The 16,863-nt window shown below is 46.1% G+C and overlaps 1 protein-coding gene across 1 annotated transcript in view; it reads right to left on the reverse strand.

Moving 5' to 3' along the window:
- Positions 1 to 14,321, reverse strand: part of LOC119386902 (lactosylceramide 4-alpha-galactosyltransferase-like) — a 42,181-nt gene extending 27,860 nt beyond the window's left edge. Inside the window, exon 1 of the mRNA XM_037654178.2 lies at positions 14,098 to 14,321. The gene's annotated coding sequence lies outside the window, so the exon portion shown is untranslated. The remainder of the gene's footprint in view (positions 1 to 14,097) is intronic.
- Between the last annotated feature and the right edge of the window lie 2,542 nt (positions 14,322 to 16,863).

The following is a 16,863-nucleotide window of genomic DNA, read 5'->3' on the forward strand; positions in this document are numbered from 1 at the left end:
TGATAATCAGCCCGTGATACACAGCGAAGGCAACGAGAACAGTCTACTTGAAGTAAATAATAAAGGCACACGAATGATGTGGATATTATAGTGCGGGCGTTTATTGAATGCAATATCATATATCAATACTATCAATACTATATCGCCATCATATCCATGGTATAAGTCTCTATCGCTTGTGGGGACACGTGTTCGAGGTTTTCGTGGAAACGTGGCGAAACGTGGCGAAAAGTTACGCGTATGTGCTTCGTCACAACAAATAGTTTAGAAATAAGATAACAAATACATTCGATGTAGGATTTTCTCACTGAAAAAAGTCAGTTTCGCCGCAACGGCGAAGCAGTGAATGCGACAGCAACAAATTGGAATGTAACACGAAGAACGGAAGGCAGCTTGAAATTTCCAGCGCTTCGATCAAGCGCGAAGGACGCACAAAGAGAACACACACAGGACGAGCGCGAACTATCAAGTGTCAGAGCTCGACACTTAAAGCGCGCTGTTCAAACATGAAGAAGGACGCACGAAACAAACGCAGAGGTATACACAGGACCAGCGCGAACTAACAATTGTAACAGTTATTACTTCTTTCTCTTTGTACAGCGCGCTCCTTTCGCAAACGCGGCCGCTGCAGCGAGCGAAGTGACCTTCGTACGCCCTGTAATTTTGGCGCGGACGTCGCGCTGGAAGAACAAGACACACAAACCACCCTATTCACGAGATGAGCGCGCCCGCCGGCGACAACGCCCTATAGGGCAAAGTGCACCTCGCGCCTCTAGCTTAACAGAAAGCGCGTGCGCGCGAGCTTCGCAACGAGCGACGACCTTTAAAGCGCGCCCTCGCGCACTTCGCGCCATCTCGCTGGTGACCAAGAAAGCACGCTGAAGTAAACGTTGTATATAAATAGCTCGCCGTTAGCATGATGAAGAACCTACTCTTCGTGGCCTAGCCGTCTAACGCGACTCCCGGCTACAACAGGCGTTGGGAAAGGAGTTAGCTGCGACAAGGGTATATAAAAAACGTGCACCCTGCACCGCGCCTGGGTGTCGGCCGCGTAAAAGAAAATATTTGCTACAGCCCAGCGTAAGATCAAGCGTGTTAAAACTTCTCGGCGCAAGCGTCGGTGTATACGCATACGCTGGCAGCGTCAGCCACAAAGGCGAGCAGTCTTGCGAGGAAGCATACGCATGGAGCTAACTATGCACCTTTCGCTACGTTCTCCGTCGTACTGCGCTTCTGCTGTTGCGCAGAAAAAGTAAGGAAGGAGGTAAAAACCAGACTTCGAAGATATTGTGCGAAGGGAAGGGGGTTGCGTTTTTCGCGCGAAATTATTTAGTTTAGCGCATTCCACGACAGCGGCGGATGTTTGATAAGTTGGTTTGGTTCGTTTGAACTTGCCGCGTGAGCCGGCACTCGGCCGCTGTGGAAAAATACAGTTGTCTCAATATTAACTCTTTCGTGAGCGTGGGAAAAATGGCCACATTTTGTACGCTTTAGTAAATATTTTTCTTATAAATAATATAATAGATACAGTGTAATATTTTATGCTAATATAAAGCTAAGTGACTTTACTTTTTAACGGTATTACATCAAAAAATTATTATTAGCGCATAATATGCCAGAACATTTACGACAAACAAATTTTATTGAACGTTGCATATACATTTTTAATGTTGTGCTCCAAATATGAAAGAAAAAAAAACGAAAATTATTCTGGAATATACAAAATGTTTCCCAAGAGATTTCTGTATACGAGGAAAGTTTGAATGATATAGCTCAAAAAACATACGAGTTACCATTTTTTTTTTGTCTGCCCAGTGAGAACTGCACTGTTCCATTAGGTTGCACGGTTATATTTTCCCCCTCTGCAAAGTTTCCGAAGTAATACAATATCTATTAATAAAAAGAGGAAGAAATTTACTATTGATCATAGGGCATTTTAGCAAATTATGCTAAATAGCAGTACAGAAAAATACTTATACACCACAAGGTAGAACTGAACATGGCACCAAAACATCCTAAAGCATGGCTTCACCGCACACAAAAAAAATATTCTAAACTTGTAAGCTTAAAAAACGCCAGGCCTGCGCTGAAACCGCAGCACAGTCACAGTGAAAGCCGGAAGAGCGGCGTTTCTAGAGCCCGTTGTAAGCTCGCTTGGGGCTACAACACAAGTACACTAGAAAGGTACCCACTACGCCATAAATCACAAATTTTGTGAAGTTGGGAAGCACCTTCTAAGCCATTATTTTCATTCTGCGGCGGAGCGAGGCACCAGCTACACGTCTGTAAGGCATTATGTGAACTTTGTTCACGCGACGACTAATGACTATGAAGAATTATGGCTCAGCTCTTTGTAATGGGTTGGTAGCTTTAAACGGCCCACCAGTTACGTAATTTGCATTAGGTGACGCCCAGTCGCTATTTCCCTCACCCGTCATGCTGTATAACATACGTTGACGTGGGAGAGAGACGAGGGGGGGGGGGGTGCAGAACTTTACTGAGACCCCGAGGAAATGGATCATGCGCTTATGGGCTTCCTTGGCAACCAATACAAGTGCACTTGCGAGGAACCCACTAGGCTATAAATCATTGTAATTTTTGAAAAGTAGGGCAGCAGGCACTGTGCCATTTTCGTCATTCTACGGGGAGCGTTGGTACCTGCTAAACGCATGTAAGGCATTATGCGCACTTTGTTGATGGTGTGCCTGATGACGATGAAGAATTATGGCAGAGCCCTTTGTAATGGGTTAAAAGCATTCAACAACCTACTCGTTGCGCAATTCGCATTGTGTGGCGCCTGGTTACAGAATTCGCGTTGTGCGACGCTTGGTGCTTATTTTACTTTTCTACCACGCTATATTGCATTTGCTAATGTGGTTCCCTCCCGACATGAAGCCTGTATAGGCCCTTTTTGCAAAGCAGCTTCAAGCACCGGCATGGCTCAGAGGTTGAGTACTGGGCTCCCACGCAGGGGGCCCAGGTTCGAAACTCGTTCCATCGTGGAATTTTTTTCTAATTTCGATTTTTTTCTTATTTCGAGCGATACTGGTTACGGACACCGGCGGCGGCGGCGGACAACTACGGCGCCAAAAATTGCCGGTGAAATGATCTCATAACAGCTTTCGCTGTAAAAAGTCTTCACATTTCAATGTCTCACACGATCGAAATAGGTGGAACCATTTATGAAAGCTCTAAGATGGAAAAAATTTTTTTTCTAAGGTTGGTGTACCACTATGCAAAACAAGCGTTACAAGGGGCATCTGTCCGGTTGTCAAGTTTCTTGATCTCAGTACTTTTTGTATTTTCTCCGCTTGGTCAATCGGTAGGACTTGTTCTCAATGTCCTTGTTTTGGGGACATGTAGTAGTGGAAGGTCGACAATACCCATATAGAGCGGCAGGCAAATGAAATTCACCATCTCCTCGGCCGTGACTATGTCCCAGGAACCATCATCCTCGACATAAAACTGCTCTTCTACAGGATTTGCAAGCACGCATACTTATTTCTGTGAACACAAATCCTATTTATTACTTCTGCTCTGAAAAAGAAGCCCCAAACTCCGATTGGCGTGGTGCCATATATCACTTCACTGCGCAACACCACGGCCGGGTACCCATCTTCGGCTGGATATCACTCTCTGCTGGCTGAAGGTGATGTCACCAAATCTTTATAGTATACCGTTGAGGCACTAAAAATAAAAGATATAATAGTGTCAACATCCTCACGACAATTAAATCGCTGTAAAAAAGTGGATGTGCCAGAAATCGTAACGTAGTGATCAACACCTCACTGCGATCCGGGCTCGTTCTAGCGTTTTTTATCATCCGAACTATATTTACATAATTTTACATGATCCTCCGAGTCACTTCTGCTAGAAATAGCAGAAAAATCGCTTTCCGACGCAGCAGAATCGTCCAAGGAACATTTCCGATAGGGTCTCGCTACCGGGTCATCTGCCATTGTCGCGAACGAACCAAGCAACCCGCTATCTTTGAGTCGTTGTTATAAATCGCTGCCGTTCAGAATAAAAAAAAACTAACTACGCAGGAAACGAAACGTTAGTGCTAACAGAATGTGTTAGATAGCACAACTAGTTGATAGGAGCGCCCGTATTTTAAAATTCTTGCTCGGCGCGGTCGCGCCAGCGGTGGCCCATGTTCTATAGGCGCGGTAACGAAAGAGTTAAGGGGGTGTTGCGAGGAGCGACATCCCCCTGCACGTGCGATGGCTACCCGCTAGCTGTTGACGCAGGATTACACGATGCTTTCGCGACATTTCAGTCTAGCTGGTGCGCTCACCGCCGACACAGCCCGGCGCATCATACCCGCCTGGGTGAGTTGTTCCGGTTTTTTCTTCACATATATGTTCGTGCTGTTAGCGTTCACATTGTTGCATGCTAACGCTGATATATATGAAGGACGGTATCGAACTGTCAGAATATTCTTTCGGCGTCTTTTCAAATAACTATGCGAGTACGCGTACGAGTACTTATCTTTGTTGTCATTGTCGTCCGCTCTATTGTCGCTCACGTGTTGTGGTGCTGGTCGCATTTATTGTGAACTCTCGTACAGCTCAGGCGCTTTCGTCGCTCTTGACAGGTGTCACCAAGGTAATCTGTTGGTGTTGTTTGACAAGCTGTGTAATTTTAGCCCGCGCATGGCTTCTTATGTTTTGGCTAACAACTGTTTTGTAGCGTTAGCTACACTGGCCTAGCCAAGCCAGTTTCGCGTGGCTCCTCAAGAGCCGTGCTGAGCATGCGCAAGGATCAGTGATGTCACGCACAGGAGCCGGCACCTCCCGCGCTCTCCGCCGCCGCTGCGCGAGAGTCGCCACCGCCGGTCTGCGCTTTCCAGAGGTCGTAGCCGTGGCAGACGTATTGGCGCCGGCGCGCGCGCCGCTATTCGCCTTCACTGTGCAGTCGCCGTCTGACACTGCGCTGGAGCCGCTTGATAGCGCCTCTGACTGGCGTTTGCCAGTGTGGTTTAGCCATGGAGAAGGAGAGCGCAAATGCTGCTCAACGGCGCAGAAGAGCGGAGAAGCTCAACTCATGGGTTCCCGAAGTAGTTGCCTGGCAAAATAAATATACATGTGCCACATGATATGTATACCATGTGTGTGTCATTGGAGCAGCAATAAGCATGATAATCAAGTTAATCCTAGACGATCACGAAAGCTAAAAACAATCAGCTGAACCTTTGCTAACGCTACGTTATCCTGGCATAGCCGAGCTAAGCCACTGCAACATTTTTTTCTGCATTTCTGATACAATGAGGCAATCAAAGGAAGCCTATTCTTGCTACCAGTTGAACGATGTTAGGATCTCCTTGCATGGTAGGTCTTTATACTTCGCATTTACATTTTTTACCTTTAAGAAGAAGCGGAAACTTTTTCCGTGATCAAAAAGTGAATAAAACTGCACTTACGAGTACCGAAGACGTTAGTACCGTTTGACTGGATCGGCGCTCGTATATACGACTGGTGGCGTGTCTTGTTTCAGGACGTAGAACTCAGCAATTTGACTTTCTGAATAGCGTCAGTCTTTAATACGAGTTTTGCTGCCTAATTTCTGGCAAGTTTTAAAGCCAGCCTCATTCATACTCGTGAATATACGTGCCTATTTACTGTGCCCCTTCACTGATTACTGTGCTTTCCGCTCCCATTTGCCCATTGGTCTTATGCACTGCCAAGTCAAATGTGGGCAAGTGCATCGTGCGTCATGCACCAGCTGCGGCGCCTGTGCAAGCTGCAGTTCTCGATGGAGGTAAAATTGATGCGTCATATAGAGTTTAGACGTTAGCTAGTTGATGGTATTTTTGTGCTTTAATCCATTTTTTCATGCGATGCCATATATAAAAGTGGTTGTATAAAATTACTGCTGTTTTCGTTGGCAGCTTATTATTCATTTTATTGGATTGCTCATTTTTAATATTATTACAGAGAAGTGAAGTGCATACAGCAGTCGTTATAACGCATATAATTGTCGTTCATCCTCGTGATAGAGTATACAGAATTTGAATAAGTTTGCAGATGACAAAACCTTGTGACACGATAGCCAGGCGCAGTTTTATCGAGCAACTGGCCAGGAGCTCACACCTTGCAGGATCTCCAGCAGCAGCATCGACAATGGTGTTGTTTAGAATGCAGCAACTGAGCATACGATCTTTCTTTCTGTGCATTTTGCCCCGCCACGGTGGTCTAGCGGTTATGGCGCGCGACTGCTGACCCGAAAGTCGCGGGTTCGAATCCCGGCCGCGGCGGCTGCATTTTAGATAGAGGCGAAAATGTTTGAGGCCCTATACTTAGGTTTAGGTGCACCTTAAAGAACACCAGGTGGTCGAAATTTCCGGAGCTTTCCACTACGGCGTCCCCCATAGTCATACGGTGGTTTTGGGACGTTAAACCCTAGATGATATTATTATTATTATATTCTGTGTGTGTGTGTTTTTTTTTTTGCGTTTCGCTGTCATTTAAATATCGCCGACGCAGCCGGATATTGAACCGCCGCAGTGAATCAATTTTTAATGGTGTGTTGGTTGCTACCATTGAAACATTAACGTGGCCGTCATTCACCTCGTAATAAAGAAAATTGTTTTGCAATATTGTGCAAGTGTGCATTCAAACCGCACGAAAACTGAAAAAAAAAGTTTGTTGAGACGGGGTTGTCCCGTTTAAAAAAAGACAGGAAATTTCAAAACAAACTTCAAGCCTAGTTCGCTTGTCATTTTATTTTTTTTAACGAATGGATTGTGAGTGTATTGTAAAACTGCTTTCCTTGTACGTGATTCTTATCAAATTGCGACTGTCCTGTGGTTTTCACTTGCAGCCGACATTCGAAACAGAGCTTCACTTCTAAGAAAAACTGGAACTTTCATGAAGAAGTCATGCTCGGTCAGATGTGCAACGCCTGCATGTATTTCGTGGAGATCGATGAGTACTTCTGAGAAAATGATGCTAAGCTTTCTCTGGCAACTGTGGTAAGTTTATGGTTAAAACGCTATTAGAAAGCTTAATTAGCAGCTTCTGAAAACACTTTAAAAGTTCTAACTTCTCTGACGCTCTATATTTATACAAAATTGGACAAGATGTATAACAGATTGAGAACAACCGCTTACCAGGTAGAAGTTCTTGTGTGATGGGTGAAAACAGCAGGTAATCTAAGAACGTAAAGTCGAATGTGTCCTCATGCTTTTCCTTTGTTTCCTAGGATGACATGCCAGCAGACTGGCTATTGCCTGACCCCAGAATTTGGAGGGTATACGACAGCAAGGCGTTCTACTGCGATCACGTCCAAGAGAATTTGAAACTTTCGGTTGGCAGAGTTCAACAGAATGCCCTTATTTTGTGCTGGACGATGTACTATATTAAGCACATCACACACCCAACTAGGTATGCTCAATACTTCGTCTTGTGTAGAGTACAATGAACCCAGTTGTTTCCTAGGTGTTTTGCCGGCGGGAAGCCGCTCAAGACACATTGAACAGATTATAGGTATTCGTTAGGCACCGGAATGTATTTGTCCGAAAGACAACCGATGGCACGTTTATTGTTTCCATCAGCGCTCAGCATTGCTTTTAGCGCTGTTTGTATTCTCTCACAATAAATACTTATTTTTGCACGGGAGCAGTAGCTGTTTCTCGCATGCTTATACATGCTAGACACGGCAAGTACCGTTGAACTATCAAGCTGGTATGGTCATTCAAGTCATTTTCAATCAACATGATTACACTGAACCATACATTTATGAGGAACGCGGTGCGTCCATGCTTTAACCACCGCTACTATAAAAAGGAGAAGAAAATAAAAAAAAAGATGCAAATTTTTATACGCATGTCTAGTCACACTGCATGCTTATGGTTTCCAAATTAGAGATGATGGTTAATCTAGGTAACTATCATGGGGGAGACTTTTAAAAAAATCTCAACTCGTTAAAATTAGGCAGTTTTCGAATACGGTAACCGGAGCTTCGTGTGAACAATTTCTTGTGTTCTTTGCCACTGCGCATGAGTCAAAGACTTGGTATGCACGTTACTTTCCGCATAGGCGTGCGCAGGGTTCCCCATTAGGGGGGGGCAAAGGGTCGTCGCAGCGCCCCCCCCCCACCCTTCTAAGTCAATGTATGGGACAGATTTTGCGTCCCCCCCCTCTTAGGTGACTAGAAGGGTCAATGTACGGGGCAGATTTTGCGCCCCCCTCTTAGGTGATTAGTGGGGGGGGGCGGCCGCCCCCCCTGCCCCCCCCCTGTGCGCACGCCTATGACTTTCCGAATACAGCATAGCATACGTGCCCAGCCAACGCTACGTCTGTGTGCACAATTCTAAAACTCAATTAGCCCACAGTCAGCCCCTAAACGGCGTGCCATTTGATGTCAAGGGAGTCTGCATTATGGATGCCGCAACCTAACTGCTTTCATGCTTCCTGTGTATGCCACAGAGAGAGAGAGAAATAGATGAAAAGGAAACGCAGGGAGGTTAACCTGGCGCGAGTGACCAGTTTGCTACCCTGCACAGGGGTGGAGAAATAGGGGCAAGAAAGAGGACAAATACACAATAATAGCGATGAGGATGCTGGATAGGATCAATGGGGGTTTAGTGAAGCGGCCTTTGTCCTGAAGTGGACATAAAATAGGCCAATAATGATGACAAACAAAAGGCTTCATAGGAAAAATGCACGCATTATTTGCCCTGAAATGTACATATCCCAACTAATGTTCTACCACCAGCATTGGCGTGCTGCTGAAATGAAGTGCGGGTGGTAGTTTCCACGAGGTGTTCCAGATTCGGCAAAACCGTTCAGAATTTGCCAGTGTGCCAGTGCCAAGTGCACACGCCGGTGGATGCACCTCGTGATACCATCGCTGCATTGGCTAAAAAAGTTCAGAAATCATTAAACACCCTCACGTTCGGCAAATGGCAACACTGTATACGTTAACTTTCTTGTGACAACACGTCATAATTTAGCAGTTTAATTTTCTCGTGGCGACTGCCGCACTGAGGTGCAGCAGCTTTGTATGCGCGCAATAAAAAAAAAATCCAGCTTGCAACAAAAGTGGCAACCTTCATAGACCATACGTTGTCCTTTAGCATCTGCATATAGCTCTGCAACACCAGACCCTATCATTCGACAGTGTCAAAGACATTTTGCGATAATGCACCTCTATACCACGTTCTGGATTTCTGTAGGGAGCCTACATGACCGGCCGTTTGCCGGTCAGGTAGGCTCCCTAGATTTCTGCTGTACGCAGCGCCTCTCAATAACCTTCACACAAAAAAATAATGGAGTGTATACGTAAAAAACACGAGAAGGATATCCCATGCACTCAAGTATAACATTCTAACATACCCCAGTCGCGTGCGCATGCAAATGCAGCTGTGTGGATGTAGCTAGAAAATTTTGCGTATACTGCCGTATTAATCGAGGCGAACTGAGCCAAAAATTTATCAAAAGGTGAAACTTTTGTATACAATTAGGCACTCCATGCGCATGAAGGTGCCTTTCGCACCAATACTACTCAGTATATTGCATGGACTCGTGCTTCCAGAAAATATTCCAGTAAACTTACGTCAAAAATATTGCATCATCCAGTGTGATCTTAGCGCAATCTTGGCTTTGAGACGAGTATGAGGTGATTTATATTGCGCGGCGGGACCAGCGTGAATCGAGATATTCTCAAAAATGTGGCCACTGATGGAGTCGTAACTGAACGTCGCAAATATTGCTGCGACAAGTACTGCCAGATATAACATCCCGTCTATGTTAGCAGCAAATCCCCACCTGCGTGCTGCGTCCCTCAGAATAGCTAACGGCAAACCGCCGTGTCTCTGCAGCGCGAACAGCCTACTTCACGAGTCACGTCTGTCGCGCGAGGGGCGTGCAAACGTCCAAAGTAAGCGGAATTTTTGTTCCGGGGCGCTGTGCGCTGTGCGCCGAGCGACCGCGAAGCTGCATGCATTCAGTGCCAGCTCCTCGCTTCCATGCTCGACGGAAACATGGGCCACACTTTCTATTGAAGCAACAATAATGTCTATTGGACGAGTGTCAATCATGTGAGGGGAAGCGACGGACGTGCAACGGCAACAAGTAAAACATCCTGGCATATGAGCGTGAGCGCTTTGTTCTGAGGCACCGTCGACTACGGCTTCTAAATAGACTGAATAGGCTTAGTGACGATATCGGCTACCAGCCCGGTCGGTGATGAAGCGGCCAGCGACGTTACTTAGAACACTGCGATTCTCCGTCGTTAATCGGTTAAGTCGCTGTGCGGTTGGCGCGGATCCATCCCGAGCTCACGTTCCACGGCAAGCTCGTTCAATCCACGAAAGGCCAACAGGCTGATGTCACATGAGTAGAACTCTCGTATTCTGCACGCCAAGATCCTTTAAAAGTCACTGAGGCGCCAGTGCCAAATATATGCATAACAGTTTTATCGTTTATACCAAGCCCGCAAGTTCGCTTCATGCGTGTTCTCACCAATAACTTGAGTGACCTCCTATATATTTTCACGAACATAATTAAAAAAATGTCGCCTTACGTATGAGTGAACGCTGCATGGATAATAACGACCTCCACTGCACTAATACACCAGAGTGTGTAGCGATCCATTGGTGCATATTAACGCCCGTTCTTTTACTACCCTCGCCGCGGCGTGATGTCGTGAAATGGTTAGCGTACGCGCTTGCTGATGAGTGTTCGCGGGTTCGAATCCGCGTGTGTTTGTTGTGAATTTTTCTGTGGTTTAATTCTGAATGTAATATGTGTATATGGATTAGGTATGTCATAAAATATATGTCTAAGCCTCCAAATCCCCGTTTTGTGCCTAAAAGTTGACCTAAAGTCAATTGTTTGTTTCGCCGCTTCATACACCGCATATAGCTAGAACGTGCCGTATGTGGGACACACCGTAGCTAGGCTCACGCGGAACGAGGAGATCTCCATAGCCGGCCTTCTAACTAGCCGGGATTCGAGACGAAAAATCTCCGGCCTATATTGAGTCCCACCTATGAGATGAGCCGCTGAGAAAACTACTACGCCGGAGGACGGCTACGGGCGGCGCCGCCTACAGGTTGCGCCAAACAGTCTATAGGCGTTAGATTTTTCGTGCTGACACTTTGAGCAAGATATGATTAAGAGTGTAGAGCCGCACTGTGTGGCTCACCCCTCTCATTTATGTAATAAACGTGTTTCGCCACCACCGCCACCTGCCTCACATAACCTAACAGCGCAAGCTGCACCTCTGGGTCAGAGCTGTCGAGCTGTGCCTCCCAGTGCTCGAAAGGGTTAGACAGATTAAACTGGCCTCCACGATATGTGATAGAGCGATCCCAGAATAGAACAAATGCATAAACAGGGCAGCTTTAAATCAGCTTACTATATTTATTCAGAGTAGATTAGGATCCCATCAGTAAGCGTAGCAGCGCTCTATGGTTGTAGCGTTAAAAAAGATGGAGTGAGAGACACCGTTATATATACTAAGATGAGGCATCATACTAGCAGGTTCAGTCGCCCTATCAATGTCTCGTTGGATCGCCGCATTGCCCTACTGAAACGTTCCATGTGCCATTCCAGTAATTTCATGTGTTTCCGTAAGATAACATATGGCAAACATACGCAAAATATACGGATTCCGTAAGGAAACATACGAAATTCATTTCAGAGCCATCGTACTTGTCATCGCGCGTTGACAATCCTACCAAAGTAGCCCTTCCTTTTTGTCGCGCTAGGTGCTACTTATATTTATTTTTATCTAAGGTCATCAAAGACTAGAATCACTGTCCCGTCTCCGTTGCTGCTACAGGCGACAGCAAGTTTTTAAAGAACGCGATCGCTGTTCACTTCTTTCATTAGATGTACTCATTATCATTGCGCATTTTTGTCAATTTGTTGTACATAATTTCATAGAATTCTGTTTTACTTCCTATAAATATGTATATAAGTTTAGATGAGATGTAATGAAAATAAGATTAACACAATTAATTTTGAAGTCTCCCAGGAGGAAGAGGAGGAATAAAGAAAAGTGCAAATATCCAGGAGTTGGAATGGTGGACTGTGGGCTTTGCTTCACGAGAACAGCAGCATGATGGATATGTGTGTCGTGGAATATTTGAATATTAGAGAGATAAGGGAGTGAATATTTATGCGAAACTCGCCTCGTGATGGATCCTTCTAGTTCAGGGATTGGCATTTTCTGGAAGAGGCTTTATATTAAATTTTCTGCAAGGTAACGTGCCAGTGAAGTTCAGCACTTCTGCTGCGTTACCCCTCCGCTTCACTGAGGTGCACAGGATTCCGTTTCTTAAAGGGCCCTTCACCACCCCGAGTTCAAAGAGGATGGATTGGTTTCTTTCTGACCTTCACTAGCCTTCCTACAGGCGATACCTCCTCCTCGCTACTTATTTCTTTAAACGCACGTGTACAATGCGTGGAGCCCATCAGCTTGTCGGCTACACGCTGCTCTCCGATCGCGCAGTCGAAAGCACGCAAAATGAAGTGAAATCAGTTGATTGCGCCCGATAGTCATGCGAGACAAGGAAGAACGGATGGGCGGTAAAGCAGTGTATAGGAGACAATTCACGACCGATATTTCGCGTATATGGGCCAATTTAAAGAATGTACCGTAATGAAGTGACGGGAATCACTGTTCTTGCGTCACGAAGTGAGCCAGAAAGACAAGAAACGCCAGGAGGGATTAAAGCCCTCGTTTTTGTATTTTCAGTGGCTGGTGAGGGGCCCTTTAACAGATGCGCTGTAGTAATGGACAAAGTTCATGTCTGTCTGCGTTAGCACGGTTGACAAAATCGTGAAATTCACAACTCCACAACGTCATTGTCTGATTTCATTCGTTTATGGTTGGTAACATCCAAATAGGCAAAGTGCCACAACTACTAATTTAACATGCAGACTTCAAAAGTGTCATTTTCTGCCATTTTATGAGGCGACCATCGACTACAGGCCGCTAAATTTTAACGATATCGACTAACAATGCTGTATATAATGCGCTTCGTTTTTAATATTACGAAGAAAATCATGGCTATCTTGAGGCGAAAGCATCTTTCTGGGGACGAGGGATATTTCCACGGAGATGTGTTCCCGCCAAAACAGAAACGGTAAAAGATTGACAGAAAACAAACGCTCAACCGCTAACAATGAAGCTTTCATCAATAAACACGCAACAGCACGGATAGTCAACATAAAAACGCAAAAATATCTTACGGTAAAAATGTTTGTAAGAAAAAACTTTAGCCATTCCTGATATAGGACATATTATTAATGAAGCCGGCCGGCCAATGACAAAAAACGCGAAAGAGTAGTTTTCTGAGTTCCTCCCCAGTTCTCTTAGTCTTTATATTTTTTTTTGTTTTGTTTCTGTTGTGTAAGCTATTCAATTCGGGCAAATACTCACGGGCTCTTTTACGCATTCGCCTAATACGACTCGAAGGCGAAAGCTATCCCGTGTGGCTTTATTACCGTTCACCACATATCACGCGAACGTAGCTTTTTGTATATTATTTTAACACGTGAACGCCACAAAGACTAAATGAACGCAGAGCTTGGGCCCCTCAAACCACGAGGCGCTCCCTCATGTGTTCATGTGACCTTTTTCTTTACACGCCGGCTTTTCGCCAAAAGGCCCTTCTCATAACCTGTTTAACATTCAGCGTCGTGCTCGCACACCCCTCTTCGCCGCGCGGCGTTCTCCGGGAAATTCGTACCATGCTTAATGCAAAAGCTTAATGCTTTCCCCATTAAAAATCTGCCAGAAAACGTAAATCATCTTTTTTTTTCTTGTTTTCTTTTCCAACAGGGAATTCAACGTTGTCAAACGGACATTAGCCGAACGAAACCGAGCACTTGCGTGACATTACGCTGAAGGCGCGCCTACTCGAAAGCGACCGGTGTGCAGCCATATGAGGCAGCTGGCGGCAAATCCTTGACAAACGTTCTGACCCAAGTACCCGTGAGTGTTTCAAACATATGCTATCTCAACGGAGCGCACCAGCAAACTTCCAGGCGCAGTATTGCGCTAAAGAGATGAACGGTAAGGAGGACGATGACCGTCACCGGAAGGTTACATTGCCGCTATCGGTCCCGGCAATTTACTCACCTTAGTGCTTGTATGCGCAGTGACTTCAGTCTTCTCGTAGAGTCATTGGCGGATATCCCGGCTCGTTGAGGAGCCGCCTTTCGTCGCACCACGGAAGTCCTTCGCGCTTGCGCGCTTCGAGTTTGCCGCTTCTGGAGTCGCTGCGTTGATGACGTATACGCAGACAGAAAATGCTCGGTGGACTATCCGCCGCCTGGTCCGCTTCGCACGGCTCACCACTACAATGGCGGCGGACGTAGTACTCGACGGCTGCTGCACGCTCGCCATTGCCCAATCGACGCTATCGGAAGAGCGATAACGCCTCGCATTATCTCCTCCCTCTTTGTGTGCATGTATGCGTGCGTGCGTTGGTGTGTTATGTGTGTGTGTGTGTGTGGAGGAGAAAGGGGACCTTTTCAGCTGTGAATCGGCGGGGCTTTGCGAGGGGGGGGGGGGGAGACTCCGTCGTTGTGTATATGGACCTGTTCGATATGGTATCGGGGTCTCGTAGTCGCCGACCGTATATCGACAAACAATATCTACCCTTTTCCCTGCTGGGAACACAAACGCAAGTGAAACTAAACGCGAATGAAACAAGAAAAGCGCTACGCCGAATGAGTAGCTTGGCGAAGTGTCTTTCTCAAACATGCTCAGAAAAAGAAACGCCCATATGCATCTGCAACTGCTGATGACTGACTACGCTACCCTAGCAGATCCTGCGTCGTGCGATGGCGTCCGCGAAAAAATGTACCGCTCATGAGTGGAGGTCATCGGTTCGAATCGCGTGTTTGTTGTGAGCACTGTTTAACTCAAAGGTGTCGTAATGTCATTTTCGAACCCTACCTAAGAAGGCATCGGCGGGTGCACCCTTCTATAGCGACCACAGCACTGGTAGTAATGTAATGTAGCTGGCATAACATTGAGGAGGCCAAATTCACATTTCGATGTGCCGTACCTCGCAAGAATATACATGAATCATCAACTGAAAAGACTTGGAGGACGCATGAGCTTTGGCTTCAAGAGCAGAACGCACTAGCGTAATCGGGCCCCGTTCGCATCGCCTTCTCCGTCGCTAGCCTGGCTTCGCTTCTGGATGGACACCTCAGCCGTGCCGCAAAGAAACGAGCGTCGTTGAACGTGAAATTGTACATTTCAAACTAACCTAGAATGCCTACTCCAAGTACAGCTGCGAAGTGCCCACTGTGCCTTAAGTCTTCAGTTTGCGAATTGTCGAAGTACCCAATACGCGTCCGTATAAGGCAACACGTGCATCTGCGCAGCTGCACACCTTGTTCATGCTGTTTCTGATCATGATGATTAATTATGTATGTGCGCTTTGAACTTGGTGGGCCTTTAAAGCAGGTACCCGTTGCGCAATTCACATGCTTTGACGCTGGTGCGATTCTGCGCTTCTCTCACGCAATGTGGCATGATTTAAGGACACTCCTCGCACCACATGACATTCGTATAGGGTGTTTTTTTTTTTCCAAGGCAGTTTCAAGCACAGGCATGGCTTGGTGGCTGAAGATCTGCTTGCAGTGTAGAAGAAGTTCGATTCCCACTCCAACCGAAGATTTATATGATTTTTTTTGCCTCTATCTCGAACTTTGGCTCACGGACAACGCTGATTTTCCACTCACAACCAACGACGCCGACACCGACGCCGGAATTTCTGCGAAACGAGCCCTTTAATTAACGCTTTCGAGTTAAAAAAATTGCTGCATCCAACCTGAATTTCAGACGTCAGACACTTGCGCGCTTTGCTGAGACTTTGCCACCTTAGACCACATGCTCTTGCGGTGCTCCGCGTTACGGGTTGACGAAGGCGTTACATCGTCCAAGTGTGATGCAGCGCTACGCAGTCCGGATTTGGAATCACAACTATGGTCAGTCCAACGGGCCCACGACGTGACGGAGAGGCTAGGCCTACCTGTCCCGATGTGGGAGCGGCCCGCTACGTGCTACTTCACGCCCCGACGGAGCTGTATAAAGTTTTTCCATTCCATTCCATCCAACGTTTTCACTTTTACCCAGCTAATAAAGAAACAACTACTCGAATTGGCCTTCTCTGTGTCTCAATATTGCGTATTATTAGGGGTGTGCGAATATTCGAAATTTCGAATATTTTCGACTAGTGTTTGCTATTTGATTCGATTCGCACTAGAATTTTACTATTCGAACAATTCGAACTTCCCAAAAACGAATAGTCACCGTTAGATTGAAAGTGACCCCTTCAGATTTTTAATATGCTTCACCTCATTATATTTTCGTACTGCGGCAAAGCTGCCTTTCAAGCTCCGTTATGGTCGAATTTTGCCAAGAGACAACGTCCGATTGAAAGTGGCCCCTAGATGTTTAAATATGCTTCACCTCATTACATTCTAATATTGCGGCAAAGCTACCTTTCAAGCTCTGCTATGGTCGAACTTTGTCAAGACAGTCAACGCCCGATTGGAAGTGGTCTCTAGATTTTTAATAATCTTCACCTCACTACACCCCGGTACTGCGGCAAATCAGCCTTTCAAGCTCTGCTATCGTCGCAAATGTATTAACAAGAAAACGCTGGTTCCAACATGGAGATGAAAGATGTGGCAGAGCTGGGGGCTCAATTAATGCTATTTTGGACCTGAAATTTTGGCAGGAAGTCCGAAAAATTGGAAGCCGAAGATTTTAGCATCCACAATTTCAGATGTTCTTATATATCAACGTCTACGAGGCAGATTTGGAACTCCGGACTTGAAGGGAGCACACCCTTGTCCGCCCCATCAGTTGGGCTTCCACGGAAGT

Source organism: Rhipicephalus sanguineus, chromosome 3 (genome assembly GCF_013339695.2).
Source record: "Rhipicephalus sanguineus isolate Rsan-2018 chromosome 3, BIME_Rsan_1.4, whole genome shotgun sequence".
Classification (NCBI taxonomy): Eukaryota; Metazoa; Arthropoda; class Arachnida; order Ixodida; family Ixodidae; genus Rhipicephalus; species Rhipicephalus sanguineus.